The following is a 14795-nucleotide window of genomic DNA, read 5'->3' as shown; positions in this document are numbered from 1 at the left end:
CTCCAGAGCTCCATAGCTCCAGAGCTCCATAGCTCCATAGCTCCATAGCACCAGAGCTCCATAGCTCCATAGCACCAGAGCTCCATACTTCCATAGCTCCAGGGCTCCATAGCTCCAGGGCTCCATACCTCCAGAGCTCCATAGCTCCATACTTCCAGAGCTCCATAGCTCCATACTTCCATAGCTCCATACTTCCATACCTCCATAGCTCCATACTTCCATAGCACCAGAGCTCCATACTTCCATAGCACCAGAGCTCCATACCTCCAGAGCTCCAGAGCTCCAGCCTGGGTGGCTGGTGGCTCCATAGCTCCATACTTCCATAGCTCTAAGTCAGAGAGTTGGCGAAAATTGCACTAAGTGCGAAAGCCCATTCATTTACAACGGCGTGTCCACAAGGCGGCGACATTTCCCCGTTACCGGTGGCTGCGCGGCGGGTGAGTGACAGAGCTTATCCGAGCGGCTGGAACTCTGCGCCGGCGTGGTCGAGCGTGAGGCCTCGGCCCTTTGGCTGCCTGGTACCTAAAACACTTCCATTGATCCAGCCACGGAGGGTGCTGGCTGGTGGCTCCATACCTCCATAGCTCCATAGCACCAGAGCTCCATAGCTCCATAGCACCAGAGCTCCATGGCTTCAGAGCTCCATAGCACCATAGCTCCATACCTCCAGAGCTCCAGGGCTCCATAGCTCCATACCTCCAGAGCTCCATACCTCCAGAGCTCCATACCTCCAGAGCTCCATAGCACCAGAGCTCCATGGCTTCAGAGCTCCATAGCACCATAGCTCCATACCTCCAGAGCTCCAGGGCTCCATAGCTCCATACCTCCAGAGCTCCATACCTCCAGAGCTCCATACCTCCAGAGCTCCATAGCACCAGAGCTCCATGGCTTCAGAGCTCCATAGCACCATAGCTCCATACCTCCAGAGCTCCAGGGCTCCATAGCTCCATACCTCCAGAGCTCCATACCTCCAGAGCTCCATACCTCCAGAGCTCCATAGCACCAGAGCTCCATGGCTTCAGAGCTCCATAACACCATAGCTCCATACCTCCAGAGCTCCAGGGCTCCATAGCTCCATACCTCCAGAGCTCCATACCTCCAGAGCTCCATACCTCCAGAGCTCCAGAGCTCCATAGCACCAGAGCTCCATGGCTTCAGAGCTCCATAGCACCATAGCTCCATACCTCCAGAGCTCCAGGGCTCCATAGCTCCATACCTCCAGAGCTCCATACCTCCAGAGCTCCAGAGCTCCATAGCACCAGAGCTCCATGGCTTCAGAGCTCCATAGCACCATAGCTCCATACCTCCAGAGCTCCAGGGCTCCATAGCTCCATACCTCCAGAGCTCCATACCTCCAGAGCTCCAGAGCTCCATAGCACCAGAGCTCCATGGCTTCAGAGCTCCATAGCACCATAGCTCCATACCTCCAGAGTTCCAGGGCTCCAAAGCTCCATACCTCCAGAGCTCCATACCTCCAGAGCTCCATACCTCCAGAGCTCCATAGCTCCATAGCACCAGAGCTCCATAGCTCCATAGCACCAGAGCTCCATAGCACCAGAGCTCCATAGCACCAGAGCTCCATAGCTCCATAGCACCAGAGCTCCATAGCTCCATAGCACCAGAGCTCCATAGCTCCATAGCACCAGAGCTCCATACTTCCAGAGCTCCATAGCTCCATAGCACCAGAGCTCCATAGCTCCATAGCACCAGAGCTCCATAGCTCCATAGCACCAGAGCTCCATACTTCCATAGCTCCATAGCTCCATACCTCCAGAGCTCCATAGCTCCATAGCTCCATACCTCCAGAGCTCCATAGCTCCAGAGCTCCATAGCTCCATAGCACCAGAGCTCCATAGCTCCATAGCACCAGAGCTCCATACTTCCATAGCTCCAGGGCTCCATAGCTCCAGGGCTCCATACCTCCAGAGCTCCAGAGCTCCATAGCACCAGAGCTCCATGGCTTCAGAGCTCCATAGCACCATAGCTCCATACCTCCAGAGCTCCAGGGCTCCATAGCTCCATACCTCCAGAGCTCCATACCTCCAGAGCTCCATACCTCCAGAGCTCCATAGCACCAGAGCTCCATGGCTTCAGAGCTCCATAGCACCATAGCTCCATACCTCCAGAGCTCCAGGGCTCCATAGCTCCATACCTCCAGAGCTCCATACCTCCAGAGCTCCATACCTCCAGAGCTCCAGAGCTCCATAGCACCAGAGCACCATGGCTTCAGAGCTCCATAGCACCATAGCTCCATACCTCCAGAGCTCCAGGGCTCCATAGCTCCATACCTCCAGAGCTCCATACCTCCAGAGCTCCATACCTCCAGAGCTCCATAGCACCAGAGCTCCATAGCTCCATAGCACCAGAGCTCGATAGCACCAGAGCTCCATAGCACCAGAGCTCCATAGCTCCATAGCACCAGAGCTCCATAGCTCCATAGCACCAGAGCTCCATACTTCCAGAGCTCCATAGCTCCATAGCTCCATAGCACCAGAGCTCCATAGCTCCATAGCACCAGAGCTCCATAGCTCCATAGCACCAGAGCTCCATAGCACCAGAGCTCCATAGCTCCATAGCACCAGAGCTCCATACTTCCATAGCTCCATAGCTCCATACCTCCAGAGCTCCATAGCTCCATAGCACCAGAGCTCCATAGCACCAGAGCTCCATAGCACCAGAGCTCCATAGCTCCATAGCACCAGAGCTCCATAGCTCCATAGCACCAGAGCTCCATAGCTCCATAGCACCAGAGCTCCATACTTCCAGAGCTCCATAGCTCCATAGCTCCATAGCACCAGAGCTCCATAGCTCCATAGCACCAGAGCTCCATAGCTCCATAGCACCAGAGCTCCATACTTCCATAGCTCCATAGCTCCATACCTCCAGAGCTCCATAGCTCCATAGCTGCATACCTCCAGAGCTCCATAGCTCCATAGCTCCATAGCACCAGAGCTCCATAGCTCCATAGCACCAGAGCTCCATAGCTCCATAGCACCAGAGCTCCATACTTCCATAGCTCCATAGCTCCATACCTCCAGAGCTCCATAGCTCCATAGCTCCATACCTCCAGAGCTCCATAGCTCCAGAGCTCCATAGCTCCATAGCACCAGAGCTCCATAGCTCCATAGCACCAGAGCTCCATACTTCCATAGCTCCAGGGCTCCATAGCTCCAGGGCTCCATAGCTCCATACCTCCAGAGCTCCATAGCTCCATACTTCCAGAGCTCCATAGCTCCATAGCACCAGAGCTCCATAGCTCCATAGCACCAGAGCTCCATAGCTCCATAGCACCAGAGCTCCATAGCTCCATAGCACCAGAGCTCCATAGCTCCATAGCTCCAGGGCTCCATAGCTCCATAGCTCCAGGGCTCCATAGCTCCATAGCTCCAGGGCTCCATAGCTCCATAGCTCCATACCTCCAGAGCTCCATACCTCCAGAGCTCCATACCTCCATAGCACCAGAGCTCCATAGCTCCAGGGCTCCAGGGCTCCATAGCTCCATACCTCCAGAGCTCCATAGCTCCATACTTCCAGAGCTCCATAGCTCCATAGCTCCATACTTCCATAGCTCCATAGCTCCATACTTCCATAGCACCTGAGCTCCATACCTCCAGAGCTCCATAGCTCCAGCCTGGGTGGCTGGTGGCTCCATAGCTCCATACTTCCATAGCTCTAAGTCAGAGAGTTGGCGAAAATTGCACTAAGTGCGAAAGCCCATTCATTTACAACGGCGTGTCCGCCAGGCGGCGACATTTCCCCGTTACCGGTGGCTGCGCGGCGGGTGAGTGACAGAGCTTATCCGAGCGGCTGGAACTCTGCGCCGGCGTGGTCGAGCGTGAGGCCTCGGCCCTTTGGCTGCCTGGTACCTAAAACACTTCCATTGATCCAGCCACGGAGGGTGCTGGCTGGTGGCTCCATACCTCCATAGCTCCATAGCACCAGAGCTCCATAGCTCCATAGCACCAGAGCTCCATAGCTCCATAGCACCAGAGCTCCATGGCTTCAGAGCTCCATAGCACCATAGCTCCATACCTCCAGAGCTCCAGGGCTCCATAGCTCCATACCTCCAGAGCTCCATACCTCCAGAGCTCCATACCTCCAGAGCTCCATAGCACCAGAGCTCCATGGCTTCAGAGCTCCATAGCACCATAGCTCCATACCTCCAGAGCTCCAGGGCTCCATAGCTCCATACCTCCAGAGCTCCATACCTCCAGAGCTCCATACCTCCAGAGCTCCATAGCACCAGAGCTCCATGGCTTCAGAGCTCCATAGCACCATAGCTCCATACCTCCAGAGCTCCAGGGCTCCATAGCTCCATACCTCCAGAGCTCCATACCTCCAGAGCTCCATACCTCCAGAGCTCCAGAGCTCCATAGCACCAGAGCTCCATGGCTTCAGAGCTCCATAGCTCCATACCTCCAGAGCTCCAGGGCTCCATAGCTCCATACCTCCAGAGCTCCATACCTCCAGAGCTCCAGAGCTCCATAGCACCAGAGCTCCATGGCTTCAGAGCTCCATAGCACCATAGCTCCATACCTCCAGAGCTCCAGGGCTCCATAGCTCCATACCTCCAGAGCTCCATACCTCCAGAGCTCCATACCTCCAGAGCTCCATAGCTCCATAGCACCAGAGCTCCATAGCTCCATAGCACCAGAGCTCCATAGCACCAGAGCTCCATAGCACCAGAGCTCCATAGCTCCATAGCACCAGAGCTCCATAGCTCCATAGCTCCATAGCACCAGAGCTCCATAGCTCCATAGCACCAGAGCTCCATACTTCCAGAGCTCCATAGCTCCATAGCTCCATAGCACCAGAGCTCCATAGCTCCATAGCACCAGAGCTCCATAGCTCCATAGCACCAGAGCTCCATACTTCCATAGCTCCATAGCTCCATACCTCCAGAGCTCCATAGCTCCATAGCTGCATACCTCCAGAGCTCCATAGCTCCAGAGCTCCATAGCTCCATAGCTCCATAGCACCAGAGCTCCATAGCTCCATAGCACCAGAGCTCCATACTTCCATAGCTCCAGGACCTCCATAGCTCCAGGGCTCCATACCTCCAGAGCTCCATAGCTCCATACTTCCAGAGCTCCATAGCTCCATACTTCCATAGCTCCATACTTCCATACCTCCATAGCTCCATACTTCCATAGCACCAGAGCTCCATACTTCCATAGCACCAGAGCTCCATAGCACCAGAGCTCCATGGCTTCAGAGCTCCATAGCACCATAGCACCAGAGCTCCATAGCTCCATAGCACCAGAGCTCCATAGCTCCATAGCACCAGAGCTCCATAGCTCCATAGCACCAGAGCTCCATACTTCCAGAGCTCCATAGCTCCATAGCTCCATAGCACCAGAGCTCCATAGCTCCATAGCACCAGAGCTCCATGGCTTCAGAGCTCCATAGCACCATAGCTCCATACCTCCAGAGCTCCAGGGCTCCATAGCTCCATACCTCCAGAGCTCCATACCTCCAGAGCTCCATACCTCCAGAGCTCCATAGCACCAGAGCTCCATAGCTCCATAGCACCAGAGCTCCATAGCACCAGAGCTCCATAGCACCAGAGCTCCATAGCTCCATAGCACCAGAGCTCCATAGCTCCATAGCACCAGAGCTCCATACTTCCAGAGCTCCATAGCTCCATAGCTTCATAGCACCAGAGCTCCATAGCTCCATAGCACCAGAGCTCCATAGCTCCATAGCACCAGAGCTCCATACTTCCATAGCTCCATAGCTCCATACCTCCAGAGCTCCATAGCTCCATAGCTCCATACCTCCAGAGCTCCATAGCTCCAGAGCTCCATAGCTCCATAGCTCCATAGCACCAGAGCTCCATAGCTCCATAGCACCAGAGCTCCATACTTCCATAGCTCCAGGGCTCCATAGCTCCAGGGCTCCATACCTCCAGAGCTCCATAGCTCCATACTTCCAGAGCTCCATAGCTCCATACTTCCATAGCTCCATACTTCCATACCTCCATAGCTCCATACTTCCATAGCACCAGAGCTCCATACTTCCATAGCACCAGAGCTCCATACCTCCAGAGCTCCAGAGCTCCAGCCTGGGTGGCTGGTGGCTCCATAGCTCCATACTTCCATAGCTCTAAGTCAGAGAGTTGGCGAAAATTGCACTAAGTGCGAAAGCCCATTCATTTACAACGGCGTGTCCACAAGGCGGCGACATTTCCCCGTTACCGGTGGCTGCGCGGCGGGTGAGTGACAGAGCTTATCCGAGCGGCTGGAACTCTGCGCCGGCGTGGTCGAGCGTGAGGCCTCGGCCCTTTGGCTGCCTGGTACCTAAAACACTTCCATTGATCCAGCCACGGAGGGTGCTGGCTGGTGGCTCCATACCTCCATAGCTCCATAGCACCAGAGCTCCATAGCTCCATAGCACCAGAGCTCCATGGCTTCAGAGCTCCATAGCACCATAGCTCCATACCTCCAGAGCTCCAGGGCTCCATAGCTCCATACCTCCAGAGCTCCATACCTCCAGAGCTCCATACCTCCAGAGCTCCATAGCACCAGAGCTCCATGGCTTCAGAGCTCCATAGCACCATAGCTCCATACCTCCAGAGCTCCAGGGCTCCATAGCTCCATACCTCCAGAGCTCCATACCTCCAGAGCTCCATACCTCCAGAGCTCCAGAGCTCCATAGCACCAGAGCTCCATGGCTTCAGAGCTCCATAGCACCATAGCTCCATACCTCCAGAGCTCCAGGGCTCCATAGCTCCATACCTCCAGAGCTCCATACCTCCAGAGCTCCAGAGCTCCATAGCACCAGAGCTCCATACTTCCAGAGCTCCATAGCTCCATAGCTCCATAGCACCAGAGCTCCATAGCTCCATAGCACCAGAGCTCCATAGCTCCATAGCACCAGAGCTCCATACTTCCATAGCTCCATAGCTCCATACCTCCAGAGCTCCATAGCTCCATAGCTCCATACCTCCAGAGCTCCATAGCTCCAGAGCTCCATAGCTCCATAGCACCAGAGCTCCATAGCTCCATAGCACCAGAGCTCCATACTTCCATAGCTCCAGGGCTCCATAGCTCCAGGGCTCCATAGCTCCATACCTCCAGAGCTCCATAGCTCCATACTTCCAGAGCTCCATAGCTCCATAGCACCAGAGCTCCATAGCTCCATAGCACCAGAGCTCCATAGCTCCATAGCACCAGAGCTCCATAGCTCCATAGCACCAGAGCTCCATAGCTCCATAGCTCCAGGGCTCCATAGCTCCATAGCTCCAGGGCTCCATAGCTCCATAGCTCCAGGGCTCCATAGCTCCATAGCTCCATACCTCCAGAGCTCCATACCTCCAGAGCTCCATACCTCCATAGCACCAGAGCTCCATAGCTCCAGGGCTCCAGGGCTCCATAGCTCCATACCTCCAGAGCTCCATAGCTCCATACTTCCAGAGCTCCATAGCTCCATAGCTCCATACTTCCATAGCTCCATAGCTCCATACTTCCATAGCACCTGAGCTCCATACCTCCAGAGCTCCATAGCTCCAGCCTGGGTGGCTGGTGGCTCCATAGCTCCATACTTCCATAGCTCTAAGTCAGAGAGTTGGCGAAAATTGCACTAAGTGCGAAAGCCCATTCATTTACAACGGCGTGTCCGCCAGGCGGCGACATTTCCCCGTTACCGGTGGCTGCGCGGCGGGTGAGTGACAGAGCTTATCCGAGCGGCTGGAACTCTGCGCCGGCGTGGTCGAGCGTGAGGCCTCGGCCCTTTGGCTGCCTGGTACCTAAAACACTTCCATTGATCCAGCCACGGAGGGTGCTGGCTGGTGGCTCCATACCTCCATAGCTCCATAGCACCAGAGCTCCATAGCTCCATAGCACCAGAGCTCCATAGCTCCATAGCACCAGAGCTCCATGGCTTCAGAGCTCCATAGCACCATAGCTCCATACCTCCAGAGCTCCAGGGCTCCATAGCTCCATACCTCCAGAGCTCCATACCTCCAGAGCTCCATACCTCCAGAGCTCCATAGCACCAGAGCTCCATGGCTTCAGAGCTCCATAGCACCATAGCTCCATACCTCCAGAGCTCCAGGGCTCCATAGCTCCATACCTCCAGAGCTCCATACCTCCAGAGCTCCATACCTCCAGAGCTCCATAGCACCAGAGCTCCATGGCTTCAGAGCTCCATAGCACCATAGCTCCATACCTCCAGAGCTCCAGGGCTCCATAGCTCCATACCTCCAGAGCTCCATACCTCCAGAGCTCCATACCTCCAGAGCTCCAGAGCTCCATAGCACCAGAGCTCCATGGCTTCAGAGCTCCATAGCTCCATACCTCCAGAGCTCCAGGGCTCCATAGCTCCATACCTCCAGAGCTCCATACCTCCAGAGCTCCAGAGCTCCATAGCACCAGAGCTCCATGGCTTCAGAGCTCCATAGCACCATAGCTCCATACCTCCAGAGCTCCAGGGCTCCATAGCTCCATACCTCCAGAGCTCCATACCTCCAGAGCTCCATACCTCCAGAGCTCCATAGCTCCATAGCACCAGAGCTCCATAGCTCCATAGCACCAGAGCTCCATAGCACCAGAGCTCCATAGCACCAGAGCTCCATAGCTCCATAGCACCAGAGCTCCATAGCTCCATAGCTCCATAGCACCAGAGCTCCATAGCTCCATAGCACCAGAGCTCCATACTTCCAGAGCTCCATAGCTCCATAGCTCCATAGCACCAGAGCTCCATAGCTCCATAGCACCAGAGCTCCATAGCTCCATAGCACCAGAGCTCCATACTTCCATAGCTCCATAGCTCCATACCTCCAGAGCTCCATAGCTCCATAGCTGCATACCTCCAGAGCTCCATAGCTCCAGAGCTCCATAGCTCCATAGCTCCATAGCACCAGAGCTCCATAGCTCCATAGCACCAGAGCTCCATACTTCCATAGCTCCAGGACCTCCATAGCTCCAGGGCTCCATACCTCCAGAGCTCCATAGCTCCATACTTCCAGAGCTCCATAGCTCCATACTTCCATAGCTCCATACTTCCATACCTCCATAGCTCCATACTTCCATAGCACCAGAGCTCCATACTTCCATAGCACCAGAGCTCCATACCTCCAGAGCTCCAGAGCTCCAGCCTGGGTGGCTGGTGGCTCCATAGCTCCATACTTCCATAGCTCTAAGTCAGAGAGTTGGCGAAAATTGCACTAAGTGCGAAAGCCCATTCATTTACAACGGCGTGTCCACAAGGCGGCGACATTTCCCCGTTACCGGTGGCTGCGCGGCGGGTGAGTGACAGAGCTTATCCGAGCTGCTGGAACTCTGCGCCGGCGTGGTCGAGCGTGAGGCCTCGGCCCTTTGGCTGCCTGGTACCTAAAACACTTCCATTGATCCAGCCACTGAGGGTGCTGGCTGGTGGCTCCATACCTCCATAGCTCCATAGCACCATACCTCCAGAGCTCCATAGCACCAGAGCTCCATGGCTTCAGAGCTCCATAGCACCATAGCTCCATACCTCCAGAGCTCCAGGGCTCCATAGCTCCATACCTCCAGAGCTCCATACCTCCAGAGCTCCATACCTCCAGAGCTCCATAGCACCAGAGCTCCATGGCTTCAGAGCTCCATAGCACCATAGCTCCATACCTCCAGAGCTCCAGGGCTCCATAGCTCCATACCTCCAGAGCTCCATACCTCCAGAGCTCCATACCTCCAGAGCTCCAGAGCTCCATAGCACCAGAGCTCCATGGCTTCAGAGCTCCATAGCACCATAGCTCCATACCTCCAGAGCTCCAGGGCTCCATAGCTCCATACCTCCAGAGCTCCATACTTCCAGAGCTCCAGAGCTCCATAGCACCAGAGCTCCATGGCTTCAGAGCTCCATAGCACCATAGCTCCATACCTCCAGAGCTCCAGGGCTCCATAGCTCCATACCTCCAGAGCTCCATACCTCCAGAGCTCCAGAGCTCCATAGCACCAGAGCTCCATGGCTTCAGAGCTCCATAGCACCATAGCTCCATACCTCCAGAGCTCCAGGGCTCCAAAGCTCCATACCTCCAGAGCTCCATACCTCCAGAGCTCCATACCTCCAGAGCTCCATAGCTCCATAGCACCAGAGCTCCATAGCTCCATAGCACCAGAGCTCCATAGCACCAGAGCTCCATAGCTCCATAGCACCAGAGCTCCATAGCTCCATAGCACCAGAGCTCCATAGCTCCATAGCACCAGAGCTCCATACTTCCAGAGCTCCATAGCTCCATAGCTCCATAGCACCAGAGCTCCATAGCTCCATAGCACCAGAGCTCCATAGCTCCATAGCACCAGAGCTCCATACTTCCATAGCTCCATAGCTCCATACCTCCAGAGCTCCATAGCTCCATAGCTCCATACCTCCAGAGCTCCATAGCTCCATAGCACCAGAGCTCCATAGCTCCATAGCACCAGAGCTCCATACTTCCATAGCTCCATAGCTCCATACCTCCAGAGCTCCATAGCTCCATAGCTCCATACCTCCAGAGCTCCATAGCTCCAGAGCTCCATAGCTCCATAGCACCAGAGCTCCATAGCTCCATAGCACCAGAGCTCCATACTTCCATAGCTCCAGGGCTCCATAGCTCCAGGGCTCCATAGCTCCATACCTCCAGAGCTCCATAGCTCCATACTTCCAGAGCTCCATAGCTCCATAGCACCAGAGCTCCATAGCTCCATAGCACCAGAGCTCCATAGCTCCATAGCACCAGAGCTCCATAGCTCCATAGCACCAGAGCTCCATAGCTCCATAGCTCCAGGGCTCCATAGCTCCATAGCTCCATAGCTCCAGGGCTCCATAGCTCCATAGCTCCAGGGCTCCATAGCTCCATAGCTCCATACCTCCAGAGCTCCATACCTCCAGAGCTCCATACCTCCATAGCACCAGAGCTCCATAGCTCCAGGGCTCCAGGGCTCCATAGCTCCATACCTCCAGAGCTCCATAGCTCCATACTTCCAGAGCTCCATAGCTCCATAGCTCCATACTTCCATAGCTCCATAGCTCCATACTTCCATAGCACCTGAGCTCCATACCTCCAGAGCTCCATAGCTCCAGCCTGGGTGGCTGGTGGCTCCATAGCTCCATACTTCCATAGCTCTAAGTCAGAGAGTTGGCGAAAATTGCACTAAGTGCGAAAGCCCATTCATTTACAACGGCGTGTCCACAAGGCGGCGACATTTCCCCGTTACCGGTGGCTGCGCGGCGGGTGAGTGACAGAGCTTATCCGAGCTGCTGGAACTCTGCGCCGGCGTGGTCGAGCGTGAGGCCTCGGCCCTTTGGCTGCCTGGTACCTAAAACACTTCCATTGATCCATCCACGGAGGGTGCTGGCTGGTGGCTCCATACCTCCATAGCTCCATAGCACCAGAGCTCCATAGCTCCATAGCACCAGAGCTCCATGGCTTCAGAGCTCCATAGCACCATAGCTCCATACCTCCAGAGCTCCAGGGCTCCATAGCTCCATACCTCCAGAGCTCCAGAGCTCCATACCTCCAGAGCTCCATACCTCCAGAGCTCCATAGCACCAGAGCTCCATGGCTTCAGAGCTCCATAGCTCCATACTTCCATAGCTCCATAGCTCCATACTTCCATAGCACCTGAGCTCCATACCTCCAGAGCTCCATAGCTCCAGCCTGGGTGGCTGGTGGCTCCATAGCTCCATACTTCCATAGCTCTAAGTCAGAGAGTTGGCGAAAATTGCACTAAGTGCGAAAGCCCATTCATTTACAACGGCGTGTCCACAAGGCGGCGACATTTCCCCGTTACCGGTGGCTGCGCGGCGGGTGAGTGACAGAGCTTATCCGAGCTGCTGGAACTCTGCGCCGGCGTGGTCGAGCGTGAGGCCTCGGCCCTTTGGCTGCCTGGTACCTAAAACACTTCCATTGATCCAGCCACGGAGGGTGCTGGCTGGTGGCTCCATACCTCCATAGCTCCATAGCACCAGAGCTCCATAGCTCCATAGCACCAGAGCTCCATGGCTTCAGAGCTCCATAGCACCATAGCTCCATACCTCCAGAGCTCCAGGGCTCCATAGCTCCATACCTCCAGAGCTCCATACCTCCAGAGCTCCATACCTCCAGAGCTCCATAGCACCAGAGCTCCATGGCTTCAGAGCTCCATAGCACCATAGCTCCATACCTCCAGAGCTCCAGGGCTCCATAGCTCCATACCTCCAGAGCTCCATACCTCCAGAGCTCCATACCTCCAGAGCTCCATAGCACCAGAGCTCCATGGCTTCAGAGCTCCATAGCACCATAGCTCCATACCTCCAGAGCTCCAGGGCTCCATAGCTCCATACCTCCAGAGCTCCATACCTCCAGAGCTCCATACCTCCAGAGCTCCATAGCACCAGAGCTCCATGGCTTCAGAGCTCCATAGCACCATAGCTCCATACCTCCAGAGCTCCAGGGCTCCATAGCTCCATACCTCCAGAGCTCCATACCTCCAGAGCTCCATACCTCCAGAGCTCCAGAGCTCCATAGCACCAGAGCTCCATGGCTTCAGAGCTCCATAGCACCATAGCTCCATACCTCCAGAGCTCCAGGGCTCCATAGCTCCATACCTCCAGAGCTCCATACCTCCAGAGCTCCAGAGCTCCATAGCACCAGAGCTCCATACTTCCAGAGCTCCATAGCTCCATAGCACCAGAGCTCCATAGCTCCATAGCACCAGAGCTCCATAGCTCCATAGCACCAGAGCTCCATACTTCCATAGCTCCATAGCTCCATACCTCCAGAGCTCCATAGCTCCATAGCTCCATACCTCCAGAGCTCCATAGCTCCAGAGCTCCATAGCTCCATAGCACCAGAGCTCCATAGCTCCATAGCACCAGAGCTCCATACTTCCATAGCTCCAGGGCTCCATAGCTCCAGGGCTCCATAGCTCCATACCTCCAGAGCTCCATAGCTCCATACTTCCAGAGCTCCATAGCTCCATAGCACCAGAGCTCCATAGCTCCATAGCACCAGAGCTCCATAGCTCCATAGCACCAGAGCTCCATAGCTCCATAGCACCAGAGCTCCATAGCTCCATAGCTCCAGGGCTCCATAGCTCCAGGGCTCCATAGCTCCATAGCTCCAGGGCTCCATAGCTCCATAGCTCCATACCTCCAGAGCTCCATACCTCCAGAGCTCCATACCTCCATAGCACCAGAGCTCCATAGCTCCAGGGCTCCAGGGCTCCATAGCTCCATACCTCCAGAGCTCCATAGCTCCATACTTCCAGAGCTCCATAGCTCCATAGCTCCATACTTCCATAGCTCCATAGCTCCATACTTCCATAGCACCTGAGCTCCATACCTCCAGAGCTCCATAGCTCCAGCCTGGGTGGCTGGTGGCTCCATAGCTCCATACTTCCATAGCTCTAAGTCAGAGAGTTGGCGAAAATTGCACTAAGTGCGAAAGCCCATTCATTTACAACGGCGTGTCCGCCAGGCGGCGACATTTCCCCGTTACCGGTGGCTGCGCGGCGGGTGAGTGACAGAGCTTATCCGAGCGGCTGGAACTCTGCGCCGGCGTGGTCGAGCGTGAGGCCTCGGCCCTTTGGCTGCCTGGTACCTAAAACACTTCCATTGATCCAGCCACGGAGGGTGCTGGCTGGTGGCTCCATACCTCCATAGCTCCATAGCACCAGAGCTCCATAGCTCCATAGCACCAGAGCTCCATGGCTTCAGAGCTCCATAGCACCATAGCTCCATACCTCCAGAGCTCCAGGGCTCCATAGCTCCATACCTCCAGAGCTCCATACCTCCAGAGCTCCATACCTCCAGAGCTCCATAGCACCAGAGCTCCATGGCTTCAGAGCTCCATAGCACCATAGCTCCATACCTCCAGAGCTCCAGGGCTCCATAGCTCCATACCTCCAGAGCTCCATACCTCCAGAGCTCCATACCTCCAGAGCTCCATAGCACCAGAGCTCCATGGCTTCAGAGCTCCATAGCACCATAGCTCCATACCTCCAGAGCTCCAGGGCTCCATAGCTCCATACCTCCAGAGCTCCATACCTCCAGAGCTCCATACCTCCAGAGCTCCAGAGCTCCATAGCACCAGAGCTCCATGGCTTCAGAGCTCCATAGCACCATAGCTCCATACCTCCAGAGCTCCAGGGCTCCATAGCTCCATACCTCCAGAGCTCCATACCTCCAGAGCTCCAGAGCTCCATAGCACCAGAGCTCCATGGCTTCAGAGCTCCATAGCACCATAGCTCCATACCTCCAGAGCTCCAGGGCTCCATAGCTCCATACCTCCAGAGCTCCATACCTCCAGAGCTCCATACCTCCAGAGCTCCATAGCTCCATAGCACCAGAGCTCCATAGCTCCATAGCACCAGAGCTCCATAGCACCAGAGCTCCATAGCTCCATAGCACCAGAGCTCCATAGCTCCATAGCACCAGAGCTCCATAGCTCCATAGCACCAGAGCTCCATACTTCCAGAGCTCCATAGCTCCATAGCTCCATAGCACCAGAGCTCCATAGCTCCATAGCACCAGAGCTCCATGGCTTCAGAGCTCCATAGCACCATAGCTCCATACCTCCAGAGCTCCAGGGCTCCATAGCTCCATACCTCCAGAGCTCCATACCTCCAGAGCTCCATACCTCCAGAGCTCCATAGCACCAGAGCTCCATAGCTCCATAGCACCAGAGCTCCATGGCTTCAGAGCTCCATAGCACCATAGCTCCATACCTCCAGAGCTCCAGGGCTCCATAGCTCCATACCTCCAGAGCTCCATACCTCCAGAGCTCCATACCTCCAGAGCTCCATAGCTCCATAGCACCAGAGCTCCATAGCTCCATAGCACCAGAGCTCCATAGC

The sequence above is a fragment of the Syngnathus leptorhynchus genome, unplaced genomic scaffold (assembly GCF_054491065.1).
Source record: "Syngnathus leptorhynchus isolate UIUO unplaced genomic scaffold, UIUO_Slep HiC_scaffold_37, whole genome shotgun sequence".
Lineage (NCBI taxonomy): Eukaryota > Metazoa > Chordata > Actinopteri > Syngnathiformes > Syngnathidae > Syngnathus > Syngnathus leptorhynchus.
This window is presented reverse-complemented; position numbering follows the sequence as displayed.